The following is an 18699-nucleotide window of genomic DNA, read 5'->3' as shown; positions in this document are numbered from 1 at the left end:
CTGGCAACGCGTCCAGACACCTACCAGCCTCTGTGTAAGGTATTTGCCGTGAGTATGTCCCATAAACCTTTCAGCTCTCATCTTGAAAGCGTGACCTCTCATTACTGAATCCTTCATTCTGGGAAAACGCTTTTCTCGATATACCCTGTCAATAACTTTTATGATTTTATAGAACTCAATAAGGTCTCGCCTCAATCTCCTTTTTTCAAATGTAAACAATCCTAACCTACTCAACCGCTCTTCATAGCTAGCACCTTCCATACCAGACGAAATCCTCATAAACCTTGCCTTCACCCTTTCCAAAGCCTCCACATCTTTTTGGTAAGGTGGCGTCCAGAAATATACACAGTATAACAAATGCGCCCGAACCAATGTCTTGTACAATTTTAACAGACCTGGCAATTCTTATACTCAATACCCCGTCCGATGAAGGCAAGCATACTATATGCCTTCCTGACCAATCCATCCACCTATGAGCGACGTTCAGGGTACAATGGACTTGCACTCCCCGATCTCTCTGCTCATCAAATTTTCACAATGCTATTGCGTTTACTGTATAATTCGCTCTAAAATTAGACTTCCCAAAATGCATCATCTCACATTTGCCTGGATTAAACTCCATCCACCACTTCTCTTCCAACCCACCAGTCTACCTATATTCTTCTGTATTTTTTGACAGTGTCCGATGTTTTCTGCTCCTCCACTAATCTTCCTGTCATCTGCATACTTGCTGATTATACCAATAGTGCCCTTTTCCAGATCATTTATATAAATCACAAACAGCACTGGTGCAAGCACTGATCCCTGTGGAACACCACTCATCACGTTTCTCCATTTCGAGAAACTCCCTTCAACTACTACTCTCAGTCTCTTGTTTTTCAACCAGTTCTTTATCCACATAGCTACAACACTCTGCCCACCATGTAACGTCACTTTCTCTGTTGGTTTACCAAGGGAACCTTACCAAACGCCTGTCAAAGTCTATGTATATGACATCTACAACCCTTCCTTCATCTATCAAGGCGGTTACTGAATTCGAGTACGTTGGTAAGGCACGATCTCCCCAGTACAAAGCCATTTTGCATATCACTGCTAAGTCCATTCTGTTCCAAATATAAATAGATTTTACCCCTGAGTACCTTCTGCAGCAACTTTCCTACAACTGACGTCAGGCTCACTAGTCTATCGTTAACCGAAATGTTCCTACAACTCCTTTTGTTCAGGAGGGCAAACAAGCAATTTGCCAATCCTCCAGCACCTCACCTGTGTTTAAGGATGCTACAAAGATAGCTTATCAGCGCCTAGGCATTTTCTCTCTTGCCTCCCACAGCAACCTGGGATAGATCCCACCCAGTCCTGTGGATTTTTCCACCTTAATAAACTCTAGCCTCTACTTATGTGAACGTGATCCAGAGTAATCAAACTTTTATCTCTAATTTATGCATTCATCACGTCCCTCTCCTTAGTGAACACTAATGCCAAGTAATTATTCAGAGTTTCACACATCTTCTCAGGTTCAAAATGCAGCCTTCCTTCCTTATCCTTCAGTGGACCAATCCTTTCTCCAGTTACCCGCTTGCTTCTTATATCCTAACAAAAGGCTTTAGGATTCTCATTAATTGCGCTCACTAAAGTTATTTCATGACCACTTTTAATGGAACATTGAAAATAGAAAAGTAGGCCTTTTGGTCCACGACGTGGTACCGAGCATTAATCCTAATGTAAAATCAAATAACTTAAGCTCCACACCCCTCAGTTGTCTGCTATCCATGTGCATGTCCAGCAGTTGCTTAAATGTCCCTAATTACTCTGCTTCCACCATCACCATTGACAACGCATTCCATGCATTCACAACTCTCTGCGTAAGGAACCTTCCTCTGACATCCCCTCTATACCTTTCTCCGAATATCTTAAAAACTGCGAGCTTTCATACCAGTCAATCCTGCACTGGGGAAAGGTCTCAGGCTTTTGACTCTATCTATTTCTTCTATTACCTTGCGTACCTCGATCAGGTCACGTCTCTTCCTCCTCTCCAGAGGTAAAAGTCCGAGCTTGGTCAATCTCTCTTCACAAGGCAAGCCCTCCAGTCCAGGCAGCATCCTCGTAAACCTTTTTTTTTGCACCGTCTCCAAAGCCTCTGTACCTTTCCTACAATAAGGCGACCAGGACTGGACACAATATTGCATGTGTGGTCTCACCAGTGACTTGTAGAGCTGTACCAAAACCTTGTGGTATTAACGTCGATCTCCCTGTTAATGAAAGCCAAAACACCATATGCTCTTTAACACTCCTATCCACTTGGGTAGCAGTTATGAGGGATCTATCTACTTGAACACCAAGATCTCTCTGCTCCTCCACACTGCCAAGAATCCTGTCTGTAATCCTATATTCAGCTTTCGAGTTCGATCTTCCTAAATGTATCACTTCATATTGTTCAGGTTGAACTCCATTTGTCATTTTCACCCCAGCACTACATTTAGCCTATGTCACGGTGAAGCTGCAGTATCCTTTGATACGATAAACGGAACTCCAATCTTTGTGTCTTCTGCAAAATTTACTCACCAATTTTAATGTTTGCCAAAGCTTCCAGCACATCAGCATCATGGATTTTGATCGAATCAAACTTGTATACGAGTTCCTCAAAGCTCCCATTCGAAACAAAGTCCCTTTCCTTCGTGATGACGGAAGCAAAAGTCTCATTTCGGGCTTCCCCTGTCTGTTCAGACTCCACGCACAAGTTCCCTACGCTGTCCCTGATCGGCCATACTTTATCCCTGATCATTCTCTTATTCCTCACGTACGAGTTAAATGCCTTTTTTATACCCGTTCCTGACTCTCGTCAGTCCATTTCTGAGCTCGTTTATAGTAAGCCTGTGATCCTCTGCGTAATCTTCCCTTCTTCCTATGGATAGGAAGTTCATCTGTTCTCGTCATCCAAGGTTCCTTAATCTTACCCCTTCTTACACATTTCAGAGGAACAAACTTGCATCACTCGCAACAACTTCTCCTTACACGGTATTCACATGTCTGCTGTGCCCTTTCTGTGGAACAATAGCTGCCATGTTGCACTTCCCAACTACTGTCTGATAGCGTCATTATTTCCTTTTCCCCAATTAAATGTCTTCCCTACATGTAACTGCTGCTTTCCCTCTCCAAGGCTTTGATAAATGTGAGGCAATTATGATAACAGTCACCAACGTGTTTTCTCACCGCGAGATCTGACACCGGTGCTAGCTCATTTCCGAGCACCGAATCCAAAATAGCCTCTCCCTTCGTCGGCCTGTCTACATACTGAGTAAGGAAATCCTCCTGAACAAACCTGACATAAACGGCTCCATCCAAACCATCTTATCGAAGGAGATTCCAGTTGATTTTTTTGGGAATGTTGAAATCACCATGACAACAACTTTGCTACATCTGAATTTTTCCAAAGCCTGCCCGCCAATGAATTCTTCAATCTTATTAGTCCGCTTAATTCCTCGTTAAAGAATGGTCCTACTCTCCCGATATTCCATCAGGGCCCATTCTGTTCTTAGCTACCTGGGCGTTATTTACGCTTCCCTATTCCTCTTGGCTAATCGTTCCATTACTCCTGTCATCCACGGTTCACGAATCTTGCCTTTCCTATCCTTTGCTTTCAACAGGGCATGAAAATGTGTTGCTGGAAAAGCGCAGCAGGTCAGGCAGCATCCAAGGAACAGGAGCATGCCTATCCAGTACTATCTTTGCACTATCTTTGAAAGCCTCCCACATATGAAATGTGGACTTCCCTTCAAATAGCTGGTCCCAATCCGCATTTCCCAGCTCCTGCCTAATTTTGATACAATTGGCCTTGGCCCAGTTTAGTACTCTTCCCTTAGGACCACTCTAATCTTTGTCGTTGAGTAGTGTAAAACCTCCATAATTGTGGTCACTGTTCCCAAAAAATCCTCCAACGCAACTTCTACCGCTTCGCCTGCATCATTCCCCAACACCAGGTCCAATATGGCCTCTTCACCCATTTGACTATTGACATACTGCTTCAGAAAACTCTCCTAGCCGCTTCTTATAAATTCTATCCTATCCAGACCTCAGGCACTAATTGTCTGCCAGTCAATGTTGGGAAAATTAAAATGCCTTACTACCACGACATCTTTGCATAATCTGTTCACCTATTTGTCTTTTTACCTTACACTCACTGTTGGAAGGCCTGTAATACAGCCCCAACAATGTAACTGCACCCTTCTTATTTCTCAGTTCCACCCATAATGATTCACTCCTAAAGCCCACCATAATTACCACCTTTTGCAGAACTGTGATATCATCCCTGACCAGCAATGCAACTCCTCCCCACTCTTTTTACGTCTCTTCCTGCAATGGCTGAAGCGTTTATATTCTGGAACATTTAGTTGCTAATCAGGCCCTCCTTTCAACCAAGTCTCTGTGACTGTAATAACAAGATAATTCCAGGCGCCAACCCAAGCCCTACATTCATCTGCCTTCCCCACTATACTCCTCGCATGAAAGTATATGCACTTGAGGCTACCATTTCTTTGCGTTCATCTGCTCTCTACCTACTCTTCCCCTTATTAGTGTTAACTTCGTGATCCTTATGGTCTCCAGTTTCCACCTTGTTGTCTTCTTCTCTGCAATTCTGGTTTCCAGCCCCCTGTCACATTAGTTAAAATCCTGCCCAACAGCAGTTGCAAAACTCCCCTAAGGACGTTAGTTCCAGTCTGGTTCAGGTGAAGACCATCCAATTTTTAATAGTCCCACTTTCCCCAGAACCGGTCCAAATGTCCAACAAACCTGAACCTCCTACACCATCCCCCAAGCCACGTGTTTCATCCTGCCTATTCTTTCATTTGTATGCTGGCTAGCATGTGGTACCGGTAGTACTCTCGAGATCAGTGCCTTTCAAAGACTGGGAATTTTTTCCCTTTTGCATGGCAGGCTGAGTGGTGAACTTGCAAAGTGTTATTATAATGATGGACATGGATAGGGTGAATAGCCAAGGTCTTTTCCCCAGAGAAGAGGTGTCCAAAATCAAAGGTACACTTTTAAGGTAAGAGGGGAGAGTCGTAAAACAGATCAAAGATTTAGTTGTTTCGCACAGACTGCTATGAATATGTAATAAGCTGCCAGAGAAGGCAATACAGGGAAATACAATTACAACATTTAAAATACAATTCAATGGATACATGAGAAGGAAAGGTTTGGAAGGCTATATGCCAGATGCAGACAAATAGGATTAGTTCACGTTAAGAAACCTGGTGAGCATGGCCACGTTGGGCAGAAGGTTCTCTTCGCATATTGTGTGAATCTAAGACCCTATGACATTATAAATCTCTTTCATCACAAATGTTTTGCTGCTCTCAGCTCATTTCAAGGACAAATATCCACTTTAAAGATCGTGCTCCTCTTACTTTGAAAATAGCATTCTTAATATTGATGTATTACCACAAGCCACAGCAGCAGCAACAAAATGGTATTGAACCACGACCTGAAGCCTTTTGCCCGGTATACTCCCTCAGTCTACCATTACCAACGAGCCGATCTATGATTTAGCGATGAGTGTGTTGCACATGCAACTTAGAAACGTGTGGACTGAAACCTGATCACAATCTGTTAATGTTACTGGACTGGACTGGTTGCATTCCAAACAGCAGAACTAACATCTGAAAGAGAAGGTGAAATGCTTTCAAGACCAACAGATCAGATCGAAACTCTTCAGTCCTGCCCATCCATTCGTAAATGTTGATGGAAAAATAAACAGCTTACTGGAGGAGATGACTCCACAAATATCCTATTATTAGGAATGGAATAGCCCTGCGCATCAGGATAAAAGTGAAGCATGCAGTATTTGAACTATCATCAGTCAGAAGTGTTCAGTCGATGATCCAGCTCACCCTCGCCATGATACCTACAGAATCACAGATTTCCGTCTTCAACTAATTTGATTCACTGCACCTGACGTGAAGAAACAGCTGAACAAAATAGGTATAACAAAGACAACGGTCCGTGACACCATTCCTGGAATAGGACTCAAAACGTCTGTTGCATGTTGTCTCTGGGGAAACTGTTTCATTCCAGCTCCAACTCTCACAGCTCCCTAACAACGTGGAAAGTTATTTAGCTGTTCCCCGTCCCCTAAGAGGAGAATAATTACAATTTGACCAATACCACCGCTTCAGTCCCATCAAGACAATAACATTGGTGGGAGTTCTTTTTGGCAGAGCTGTCAAGCAGCTCAGAAATAACTTGCTCAGTGTGGTTTCTGATCGGTTCCCATGTTGAGATGGTGCTGTTGTGGAAATGTCATTGGATTACTAATCCAGGCCAGGCTAATGCTCTGACAGCTGATGGAAGTTAAAAACAATTAGTATAATACTGAGAGCTAAAGTCTAGTGTCAGTAACAGTGACCCTGAATTCAGCGTCGACTGGAAGCACCACTGTATTCCCCAATGTACATTCAGGAAGCAAATCTCGCACGCTTTCCTGGTCTGGCCTAAACATGACGTCAGACACACAGACATATGCTGAACTCTTCAACAGTCTCTGAAAGGGCCAAGCAAGAACATAAATTGTACCACATTGCTCTGAGGTCTTTAAGGATACACCGGATAGAGCACCCATCACCAGCCTCAGAATTGGAAAAAAAACATCCGAATACACAGTCCTTTAGACCTTCAGAACCCTCCTTGCGAACACGTGGCTACTTGTGACAACATTTACCGAGATTTCCCACAGACTGCACAGAAGCATCGGGAAAGGAGTAGGTCATTCAACACATTGAGCCTCCTCCCTTTCTAGTTCATTTGAGAATATCCCATCAATACACTTTACCCACACAATGTGCATATTCCTTAATATGATTAACTATTATAAAAATATAAACATAAACATTTGATTAATCCCTTTGGTTCATTGAGGTTTCTACCATAATCCAAAAATAATAGCTGATGCTCTATCTCCACAACATACACCTGTTCTCTCCCTCTCGTGTATAGAAATCCTCATTTATATTCAGTGCCTTGACTTCCACAGCCACATATGCGAGAGAGTCCCCCAGGTTCACCAGTCTCTGAGCGCAGACATTTGTTGTCATCTCAATGCAGAGTGACCTGTCTATACCTAATCTTTTGGGCACTTGTTTTAGACGTCCAAGCCAGGGGAATTATCATCCCAGCTTCCAATCGTTCTCACCCTGTCAAAAATTATATATGTCACTGAGAACTCCACTCATTTTCCTAAATCCCAAGGAATACAGGCTCATTCGCCCCATACTCTTCTCCCACACAATCCTGTCATCCCAGAGATTAGTCTGGCTGTACATCGCTGCTTTCCCTCAATGTCTGGTGTCATTTGTTACTTAAGTAATCCAAAACTTCACACAATCCTCCAGAATGTTCAAGAGGAGGTATCATCAAGCCCCTGTACAGTTGCAGTGAGATACCATCACTGCTGGACACAAATCCCCTGGAAATATAGTGCAACACAACATTTCTCTTCTTAACTGCTTTCTGTTCCTGCAATATTGCTTTCGCTAACTGTAGTGAAAAGAGATCCAGATCCTTTTCTGTGCTACAGCTACCCATGTGGGTCTATATACACTGGTCAGCGTGCCAATGCCATTCCTAGTATTGACTTCTCGCTTCAGAACTCACTGTCCTGCATGGTCCTCGGAGGGGTTTGCAGCAGGAAACAGGAAAATGATCATAATTCATCTTATTCTAACAACATTCTTTCACCAATGCCTTTTCAACTGGTATTTTGCCATTTTATGTTTCCCACCAAAGACCATAACATCAGGTCCACACACAATACTCTTCATCTGCCACGTATTTGCCCAGTCACTCACTTGTCTCAATCACCTTGGAGCATTATTACATCCTCCTCACCCACGACCATCCAACATCGGTTAGTGCCATCAGAAGACTCGGAAATATTGCATTTGCTCCTCTCAATCAAATGTTTGAGATGTACTGGCTGTGGCCGAAGTACCACTGTCTGTGGTATCCCATGATGCTTCTGATACAAAAAAATGGATATCTTTATCCCGATACACTGCTTCCTGTCAGCTCGCCCATTCTAAAACCATGTTCATGTATTAGCCCCATTACCATTCGGTTTGATTTTGCACCCTAGGCTTCGGACTTTATGAAAAATATTCCTAAAATCTCAAATGCGCTGCATCCATTGTTTCTCTAGACTGCATCGGACAGTCATGTTAACTTTGTCGATAACTATTACTTGCAACACAAAAAGTTTCTCCCAAACCTTCTATTTACAAACATCATTGTGTTGTCGGGAGTGTGTTGCTGGAAATGCACAGCAGGTCAGGGAGCAACCGAGGAGCAGGAGAATCAATGTTTCAGACATCAGCCCTTCAGCAGGAATGAGGCTTGTGGAACAAAGCTGAGAGTTAAATGTGACGGGGTTGGGGTTGGGGGGAAGGTAGTTGAGAAGGCGATATGTGTTTTAAAGTGAAGGAGAAGGTGATAGGTCTGAGGGAGGAGGGATGGACAGTTCTGCTGGGCGGTGTCGAGTTGGAGACTTGGGATTGGAATAAAGTAGGGCGAGAGGAAATGAGGAAGCTGTTAAAATCCACATTGATCCCGTGTGTTTGTAGGGTCCCAAGGCGAAATATGAGGCATTCTTCATCCAGGCGTCGTGTAGCAAGGGTTGGCTGGACCTGTATGTCATTGATGTAGAGGGAGCGGGCATTGAAGTTTTCAGCAACAGGGCGGTGGGATTGGTGGGTGCTGGTGACCTAGAGATGTTCCGTGAAATGATCCACAAGAAGGGAAGACAGAGCGTCTTGTCTCCCCTTATAGATTCTGCTTGTTTCCCTGAATGTCGAGGCTGCTCACAGTACAACCTCCAACATAACATCCCCAGCACTGCACGAACTTTTTAATAACAGGAAAAAGCCAGAAGTCCCTAAGCTGCAAGATAGATGCTTGACGCTTTCGAATAATACTCGAGGGTCTTCCTCGTGTTACTGACAGCACAATCATCTGAGAGGGATAAACAAGCGGTCCGTGGACAGGAACAGACCAAGATTCAAAAACATAAATCAAAGCTGCTGAATGCCCTATGTCCAACATGGAGCACCATATGGGACACACTGGGAAGTGAACAACGACCCGACACACGCCATTTCATTTTTTCTGATGTTCAACACTTGACACAATGGGGAGTCAAAAGCCAATGTCAGGGAAAGAGACAGAAAGACAAGTGATTAATTAATGGCTGACATGTTGTGAACTTATGGATAAGGAGACAGAAGAATAGAACTAACTGGAGAAGTGAGACAATGGTTGGCCCAATCACAAGGATTAGAAAATTCAATAAAGACATTGTCAGATCAGTAGAAATGGTTTGGCACATCAAATTCTGAATTTTCCTCATAGAACCGCCCCAGACACCATTAACGGGACAAGGTACCAGCCAGAATGGAGAGCTGTGCAGACCGTTCTACTGCAGTACCACATAAATTGGGCTATCTGCCCAGCATGGGGAACATTGCAAACCATTGCCATATATCACTCTTATGCTTGCATTTGAGAAATGCGTTGCGTTGCATGGGGGGGATATGCATCGAGTGACAGTAAACGAACTCCCATAAATGTATGGTTCTGTATCTCATTTGCTCCAGTAAAAGGTAATATGTTATGTGCATTTGTGTGGGTGTGTTTTTGGTCATCGATATGAAAACCGTTTTATGAGATAGAATACACATGGAGGAAATCATTTTAAATGTGAACAATTGGCGAAGGTTTGGGTAATCAACATTGAGTTACTAAGCACCGATAAACAGACTTTTCAACTTTATTTTTAAATTTTTTTGCGATTTACATATGAAAGAAATAATCTGGATTTTTTTCAATATATAATTTCAATTATATCACACTGTAAACTTTTGCCATAAATTCTTATGGACGATAACTTGGTGATTTTTATCTTTGTACACCCCAGTCCAACACCAGCGTCTTCAAATCATGACTGAACAAATGGGTTCAGTTAACCCCTTCCTTACAGAATTATTATATCATAATAAAAGGAAACATTTACTCGGTCTGGATGGAATGGCCTTATCCTATCCATCTGTAACAGGCTCAATCGGCTGAATGGTCTTCTCCTAAGCGTGTATAGCAGGCCGGCGGCATTAAATGGCGCGGCAACCCATGGATGATGAACAGCCAGTAAACAGTATTTGCTGGTGCTCTCACCCTTCTCAGTTACGGAAAACATACAGCACTATTTACCTCAGGTGTCCTTTCATTAACACCTCGTACAGCTGCAGCACCACTTCTCTACATTTTGACCCATTCCTTTTGCAAAATGTGCCAAATTTCAGCTTTCCACCTCTTTCAGTAGTATAAGGCCCGTATGGGCTGAATAACCTCCTCATATCCCTCTGTTACAGGCATATGGTGTCAGATTAGCTTCTACCCGTTCCTGAGAAGCAGTCTCGGTGCTCTGAAAGATGTTTCAATGTTCTGAAAGGCCTTAATAACTGGTCATTAAAATTGGAGCAGCATTGCAAAAAGTCAGCGAACAAGAAACATTTTTACGTTGCTTTGTGGCCTCTAGACATGGCCCCATCAGACATTTATACAGCTGGTCTGTTGTTTTATCTCTGTCTTGTTTTTATAAACAGATTGGGACATATACAACCCTGTACTGATCTGGCACTATTTACAAATGCAAGGATTAAAATGATTGAAAGATTTATGGTCCCTCCCTCAGCAACTATCATCCATTCTGCTAATGCAACACAGCAGTAAAAGCTTCTGCTAATTAAAGCACGCAGACAGCAAAGCCCATCTTGCCTCGTAATCTGTTAATGCATGGGTGACAGAGAACGACCCCAAATATCACTGTTTAACGAAAAAAACTTAAAATGCTTTTCTTTAACTCCAAAAGTGATCATTAAATAACAAAATATTCCAACTCCGAGCCTCCTTTGTATTAAATATTTAGCTAACGTCTACTCTGTAACAATATATTGATCCAATATAGCCCCTATTAAATTTACAGCCTATAATTTTCAAAACCAGCTCGCAGTGGTCATCCTCCTCTGCAGGCCCCGGGTCGCCTTCGGCCTTCTGCTTTGGGTTTGTTTTATATATATGGGTAAAATGGTTCCTTTTAGAGAGAGTTGCAGTCGTTCAATGGCAGAAGGTGCTCTTTTTATTGCTAACTGTCGGTAATGTTGGCGTTTATACCCCCAAAACACTGGATCGTCTCATTGGTTTAATACTGTCAAAACAGTAAAATTCAAATTCCATTGCCTTTTAGAGTATTGGGGCATTATTGGGGCATAATGTAAACAGGTTGGTTGAATTCAAAATGCTGTGAAAACAACAAGGCAACAAGGTTTCTTACACAACAGCCAAAATGTTTCATTTTCAAATTGTTCAGGACACTTTGTGTCTGCAGTCAGCCACATGACAGCTTTTAAACTTTCTCTTAAAAGTATTCTTTCAATTTCTTGCTTTCAACTTCATCACTTTATAACTTCTCCAGAGTGGGTCACCAAATGCTCTAAGCTTCTTTAATGTACATAGCAGCTTAAAACACAACTTCCATGGAAACAATCCCCAGCATTTCTCGTAAATTTTCAATAACCAAATTAAATTAGATGTCACTGAATGACAAGTTAGAATCCTAGTCTGAATCAAACACAGTTGAAGGGATTCCTCATGCAACTGAGCAAATGATCAGCAATAGTGGTTATCACGGGCTTTCAGTAAATAGGCTCAGCACAACTTCCAAAGACGTTTCTGGAAGCTGCTGAAATCCCACTGTCCAACATGAAGCACCGTGTAGAGCAAATAAACCGCAAGCTATGCTTTTAAAAAACAAACTTTTCCTCAGCTTCTTAATAGTGGAATCACGAGGGGAAGCATCACTAAATGCCATGGAATGCTACAGGACAGTTACTCACTTTAAAACTGAATGTCAGTTTCATTAACAACAAATGTGAGGGTTTGGAAAGTAGACAGCGGGAGAGACACTGGGAGAGAACATTGTCGGAGGATGTGTTCACAGGTTTCAGTATGCTGAAAATAAGACATTTCAACAGAATTTTGCAGTATTTCCAGTAATAGTGCATAAATAGAATTTTGGTGTGAACTCAGACAGAGTCAGAGAGTCATGGAGATGTGTAACATTGAAATAAACCCTTCTATCCAACTGATCCCTGCTGAACAAATATCCTAAAACAATCTAGTGACACTTACCAGCATTTTACCAATATCGCACTAAACCGTTTGTAGTCATATACCTATCCGAATGCGTTTTAATTGTTGTAGTTTTACCCGCCTCCACCACGTCCTGTGGCAATTCATTCCAAACATACACCACCCACTGCATGAAAAAGTTGCTCCTTAGGTCCCTTTTAATTGTTTTCCCCTCTCACCTTAGATTGTAACCCTCTAGTTTTGGGGAAAAGACCTTTGATATTCACTCTGTGCATGCCCCTTACTGTCCAAGCAACGTAGCCCCAAACTAATTAACCTCTCTCTAAAGCTCAAGTCCCAGCAACATTCTTGTAAATATTTTTTAACCTCTTCAAGTTTCAAAGTTCTTTCCCACAGGAGGAGAGCTAGAATTGAATGCAGTATTTGAAAAGTGATGGAATTACTGTCCTTTACATGACGTCCCGATTCCTATAGTCAAAGCCCTGACCAATAACGACAAACATACCAAAGCCTTTTCACAATCCTGTCTAACTGTGACTGCATTTTCAAGGAGCTATGAACCTGCACTCCCATGTCTCTTTGTTTATCGACTCAGGACCTGCTCATTGAGTGGATAAGTCATGCAATGATTTGCTTCTCCAAATACAGCACTTCACATTTGTCTATAGTAATCACCATCTTCCACTCCTAAGCCTATTGGCCTATGTAATCAAAATTCCGTTGTATTCTGAGGTAACCTTCTTCCCTATCCACTACACTATAAATTTTGGTGATATCTTCAAACTTACCAACTGGTCCTCCTATGCTCACATCCAATATATTCATATAAGCAATGAAAACTAGTGGAACCAGCACCAATCCTTGTGGCACACCTCTGGTCACGGCCAAGCAGTTCAAAAACAACTCTACACCACAACCTTCAACACTTACTTTCAAGTCAATTTTCTAATTAAATAGCGAGCTCTGCCTGTATTCCATACTAATCTTGTTAACCGGTCTACCATGTGGAAAGTTGTCAAATCTCTTACTGGGGTCTATTTCAACAATGTACATTTCTCTGCCTCAATGAAGCATCTTAGTCACTTGTTCAGAAATCTCAGTCAAGTTAGCGAGACAGGATTTCCCACGTTAAAATCTACGTTGACTATTCCTAATCAATCCATGCCTTTCAAAATCGATGCAAATCCTGTGCCTCATAATCCTGTCCCAACAGCTTGTCCACCACTGGCGTCAGGCTCACCGCTTTTCCTTATCACCCTTCTTAGATTCTTTTAGTAATGACACCACGTTAGCCAAACTCGATTCTTCAAACACCTGACCTGTGGCTATCCATGATTCATATATGTCAGCATGGGACCCAGCATTGTTTTCCCTATCTTTTCACGACTTCTAGGGTACATCTGATCAGGTCCTGGAGATTTTTCCAAATTTATGCGTTTTAAGAACTCCTCTGTCACCCAAACACTTTCCAAGATGTCATTGATTATTTCGGAATTCTCTAGCTTCAATATCCTCCTTCACAGTCAATATGATACAAAATGTTTTTTTAATACCTCCGTCATTTCTTGCAGTTCTGCACATCGGTAATGTTGTTGATCTCCCTGGTTGCTCTTTTCTCTTTAATTCATTTCTGGAGTGCCTTTGGATTACCCTTAGCTTTACTTGCCATGGCTATCACATGGACCCTGTTTGCCCTCCTGATTTCATTCTGAGGTGCATTCCTACTGCCTTTAGACTCCTGTGGCGATTCACTTTAAATCTGGAATTAAGAGTCTAATGACGATGATTAATCTATTTTCAATTGTTTGGAAAATCCATCAGACACACGAATGTCCTTTAAGGAAGCAAACTGCGATACTTACCTGGTCTGGTCTACATGTGACTCCAGACACACAGCAATTTGTTTAACTCGAACTGCCCTATGGGAAATTAGAGATGGCCAATAAATTCTGCCTACCCAATGACACCTTCATTCCGTTACTGAACATTGAAAAAAACTGGATTCCTGCTGTCTATATCTGACATTTGATTCCCACTTATCCAGGAACAGAGCCTCAACTTCTCGAGTCATCCGGCATTTCTCACACCTCCCACCTTTACCCTTCACACTAACAGGAGCATACTGACTCGGAACTCTTGACAGCTCGTTTTTGTAGTCGTCCCTCTTCCCAGCTGGCCACTTACCTGCCACTATAAGGTCCAATCGTATTTTCAAAGTTCGTGCCGAATATCATCAAGTTTGACCTTGCTCCAATTTCGAACTTTACCTTTTAGATCTAGTTCGTCCGTTTTCACCTCTATTTTAAATCTCATAAATTTATGATGACTTGCCACAAATAGTGCCCCCCCAAAGGTAAGTCACGTTTAGCTACTTCTCTGTGATAGCGAGTAATGGACAAGCAGCTGCAGCTTTGAAACGGAGGATGGGCTTAGCAAAGTCTAAGTTTCTTTGCGCTGAATCTAACAATACTTTGTCTCAGTCACATTTTCATTGAGTGTTACAGGGAATCGTCTGCAGGAGGCCTCGCTAGTTTCCTTTCGAACTCATTTCAGTAACTACATACCTCACTCCATGGTGTCCTTCTCATTCAATGACAGTTCAATTCTCCCACCCATAATGGCTGGTGATTCTCACCATCTCCTGGATGCTCCTGGATATCCCGCAATCCCTGGCACGAGCGTTATTCTTAAAAGAACAATGGATGTTTCTCAGTTGGGAGCTATACTGCACAGTTTACCGTGAGCATTCCAGATAAGCAGAAATTACACAAAGTTTTGTCGACGGGGGCACAGAAATCCTGGAGGATCGGCTAGTATAGAAGAGGACCATTCTCTTCCCAGAGGGGGCCACACCACAAGACCCACCAAGCATGGTCTGAGCTTTCCACCCAGCCTAGTGCAGTATCTGCAGTCTGAAGAAATGCCCAGCAATACAAGGCAAGCATCAACGACCTTCACCGTATTCGCTCTGCTCCCTCATGCTCACTGTATATCTGTTATAGCACCTTCCCCGTGAACAACTCATTCTCCACCACTCTCCATTGCATACAGCATCTTTCCTATCTCTCTCTCTTTTTCTCTCTTTCTCTTCAATCCCCCAACAACCTTCTGCTATCCTCCCACATTAATAATACTGCATGGATTCAACACTGCGGATTGACTACGTACCGTCACTATGCCAATTCATATGCCAACACAAACAGCACGGCCACCCACTCCCACCCTCACTCCCTCCTTTCCTATCTCCCATTCCAGGATAAGAAGCATGGAATAAGACGGAAAGTGCCAAGCCAAGTGTAGGAGTGCCAGATATCTGTGTCCTCACCTCCTTCCTGCCACCATGTGGAGGGGACCCTGGTACAATTTGGAGAGGACTAGGATGCCTCGTGTGGAGATTCGGCGATATCCACGCCCTACAAGTGAGTCAGAAGCAATGTTCATTGAGGAAGAATTCTCACTTTAAACCCACTGGCAGTTCCTTTTACCCACTGCATACCTCAGAAGGTGTGGCCCTGATGCCATCTACCTTGTGTGTCTAGTTCTTACAATTGGAATCCCCACTGTCTCAGTGGGAACGAGGGTGTGCTCACAACAGATTGTCCCCAACACCTCCCTGGAAGGAAGCACAGTGTAACTCTCTTGCGCACCCTACTGTAAGCAGCTCAGAAACTGAAACGAATCTGTGGTATTTACTGCTCTCCCTAACTGTCCTGGCATCTCCAATACTCTGTGCTCATATAAACCCAGAACCCTTTGCTCTTGGACCCCGTCGAAAAAGATACAGTTTGTTTTAAGTTGTCTTTCAAAGTCATTCCTACCAAAGTGCACCACCTTCCACTGCTCTACTTTGATCCTCATCTGCCACATATCTGCAGGCATGGAAATTGTACTACATCGTGCTACACGCAAAACAACAGACAGGCTGACAAACTCAAACATCTGAGTAATAGTAATGCCGAGAAACCACGGCACAGCCGTGAAATAGTGAGAAAATAACCAAAGATCAAAAGATATACTTACAGATTCCCTACGTCGGTATAAATGTCAAGGCATTATTGTGTATGCCTGTGTTTCTGTATTACTGTTTGTGCATCTGTATCAATGTGTTTAAGTGTAGGTACATTTATATGTGTATTTGTCTCTGCGTGAGTCTGTGTGTGGATGCAGGTCTGGCAGTCTCAGGGATGCTAAAAGAGATTCAACGTCGCTCACAGCGGCAGGGGCAGAGGGTGATATGCCTCAATGATTCAGTCTGGGATGCAGACAGGGAGGATTGCAGGTCACAGCACCATCCAACCTGACAGCACGTGCGCGTGCACAAACACACACACATACGGAAGAATTGCAAATAGACTTGGGTCTGTCAGAATAGAACTGTGCACCTCCGACTGAACCATTTTTTCAGGGGATGGGATAATTTATTGCACAATCAGTAACTTGCAATGTTTTCTAATGCTTAAACATTGTACGAGAAAGAATTGAAAAGTCTGAAAAAAGGCTCAATAGTGGTCAGAATATTGCAGGAACAACATCGCTTACTATCGGCAAAACTGCTCTGTGCTTCCAAATATATTGTTTGGAAAACCAAACAACTGTTCAACGTTCGAGATTCACATCATTTGGTGTCTTCTCGAAGAAAATACTGCCACTCATGCAATCGTGAGGGGTCGCCAGCAGAGTGTACTGTCGTATGATTATATTAAAAAATGGACAGACAGAGAGACAGGTGGGAGACTTTGATTCCAATTTTAATGGAATTACTCGGAAAACAAGATTGCAGAGATGTAGACAGAAGTACGCACAAGCAGAGTCACTGACACGAATACAGAACACATACACAAAGAGATACACACAAATATGGGCGCAGACACACAAACACATTAACCCCCCCATCCCCATTACGCACCCCCAAACACACATTTTATTTGTATGTATATATAAATATAGATAGAAATATGTTTCTCTCTCTCTCTCTCTCTCTCTCTCTCTCTCTCTCTATATATATATATATATATATATAATTCCAATAGGCAGAGAATTAATTTAGTTCAGTTGGCTGAATTGTTGTTTTAAGAGCAGAATGACGCCAACAGTATGGGATCAATTCCCATTTCCGTTTTGAGTTCCACATGAAGGACCCTCCTTCGCCTCCGTTTCCCTCACCTGCGGTCTGGTAGCCCTCAGGTTTAATCAACATCAGTCGTTTCTTGCTAATAAAAGAGCAGACCCTATGATCTGGTAAGACTAAGAGTACACAACAATTAATAGGCAATCAATGATCAGTCGGAGAAGGCAGGTGAATAACTTGGAGAAACATTTCAGCAATGATGAATCGAATAGTCTAATTCTGCTCCAGTTCCTCATTCGCATACGAACTTATGGTGTACAGAATTGTCTTTCTGCGAATTAAGTGGAGGCTAAATTTGGAAATTTTTGAGTGAAGAGCATTAATGGGAGTGTGGTCAGGTTTAAGGGGCTGAATGGTCTATATCTGTTCCTAATTGTTGTGTTTCAAAAGGGCAGTGTATGGTTTGAAGGAAACAATCTTTGAGAATAAGGCATTCCCATTTCAGACTGGGATAGAGATACTGCTTTCTCTTTAGGATTGTGCAATCTGTGGTGTTCTCATTTTCAATATGCTGTGAGGACTGGGTGACTGAAAATATTCAAGGTTGGATTCCAGAGGGCTTTGATGAACAAGAAGACAAGCACAAATAGGATGTTCAGCCACATTCACATCAACAAAGAACATTCTGAATGATGCAACAGGCTCGACGGACTGAAGGGATAACTGCTTCTCCTAACCCATGTGCACTTATCATGGCTGTTGAAGTGGGAGGTGAAGATCCCTTCATCCATTCTACCCTCGACGGATTTACACAGGAATAGATTGAAATAATTCAGCCCTCTAATTGTATTACACAGTATAGTGGGGCGGGGGGGGGGGGGAACCAAAGTTTCTACTCAGCTGCCCTGCAACAGGTGAGCCCTGGTGAACTCTAAGGGAAGAAATATTCACGATAAATGTTTATTTTCGTGATGTGAAGTGGTGACGTAGTGGAGTGCCTCAGGAATCAGTGTGAGGCTATCAACTATTTATAATTTATACCAATGAGGTAGATGAGGGGATTTATTGGATTAGAGCTCAATTAATTCATTCACTAAGATAGTCATTTAATTGGACATGGAGACTCTGCAATGGGCAAAAAAGACAGGGGAGGTTACTGAGAAAATCTTCGGAAGTAAAGGTATAACGACGATTCGTGCTGTGACGGACGTACAAAATTATATTAAAATGCTTAAACGGAGAAAAAGAAAACGTAATATTCTGTGATACTCAGCAATTTGTATGTTGCAGTACAAGAATCACTTAAACTTAGTCAGGAGATTGAGGAAGTGATTAAGAAAGTATATGCAATGATGCAGTTTCATACAAAGGCAATCAAGAATAATCTTGGGGATGTTTTATTGCATTTTTATATGGTAATGCTTAGATTATATACTGAT

Source organism: Chiloscyllium punctatum, chromosome 12, assembly GCF_047496795.1.
Source record: "Chiloscyllium punctatum isolate Juve2018m chromosome 12, sChiPun1.3, whole genome shotgun sequence".
Taxonomy (NCBI): Eukaryota; Metazoa; Chordata; class Chondrichthyes; order Orectolobiformes; family Hemiscylliidae; genus Chiloscyllium; species Chiloscyllium punctatum.
Note: the sequence above shows the minus strand (reverse complement) of the source record.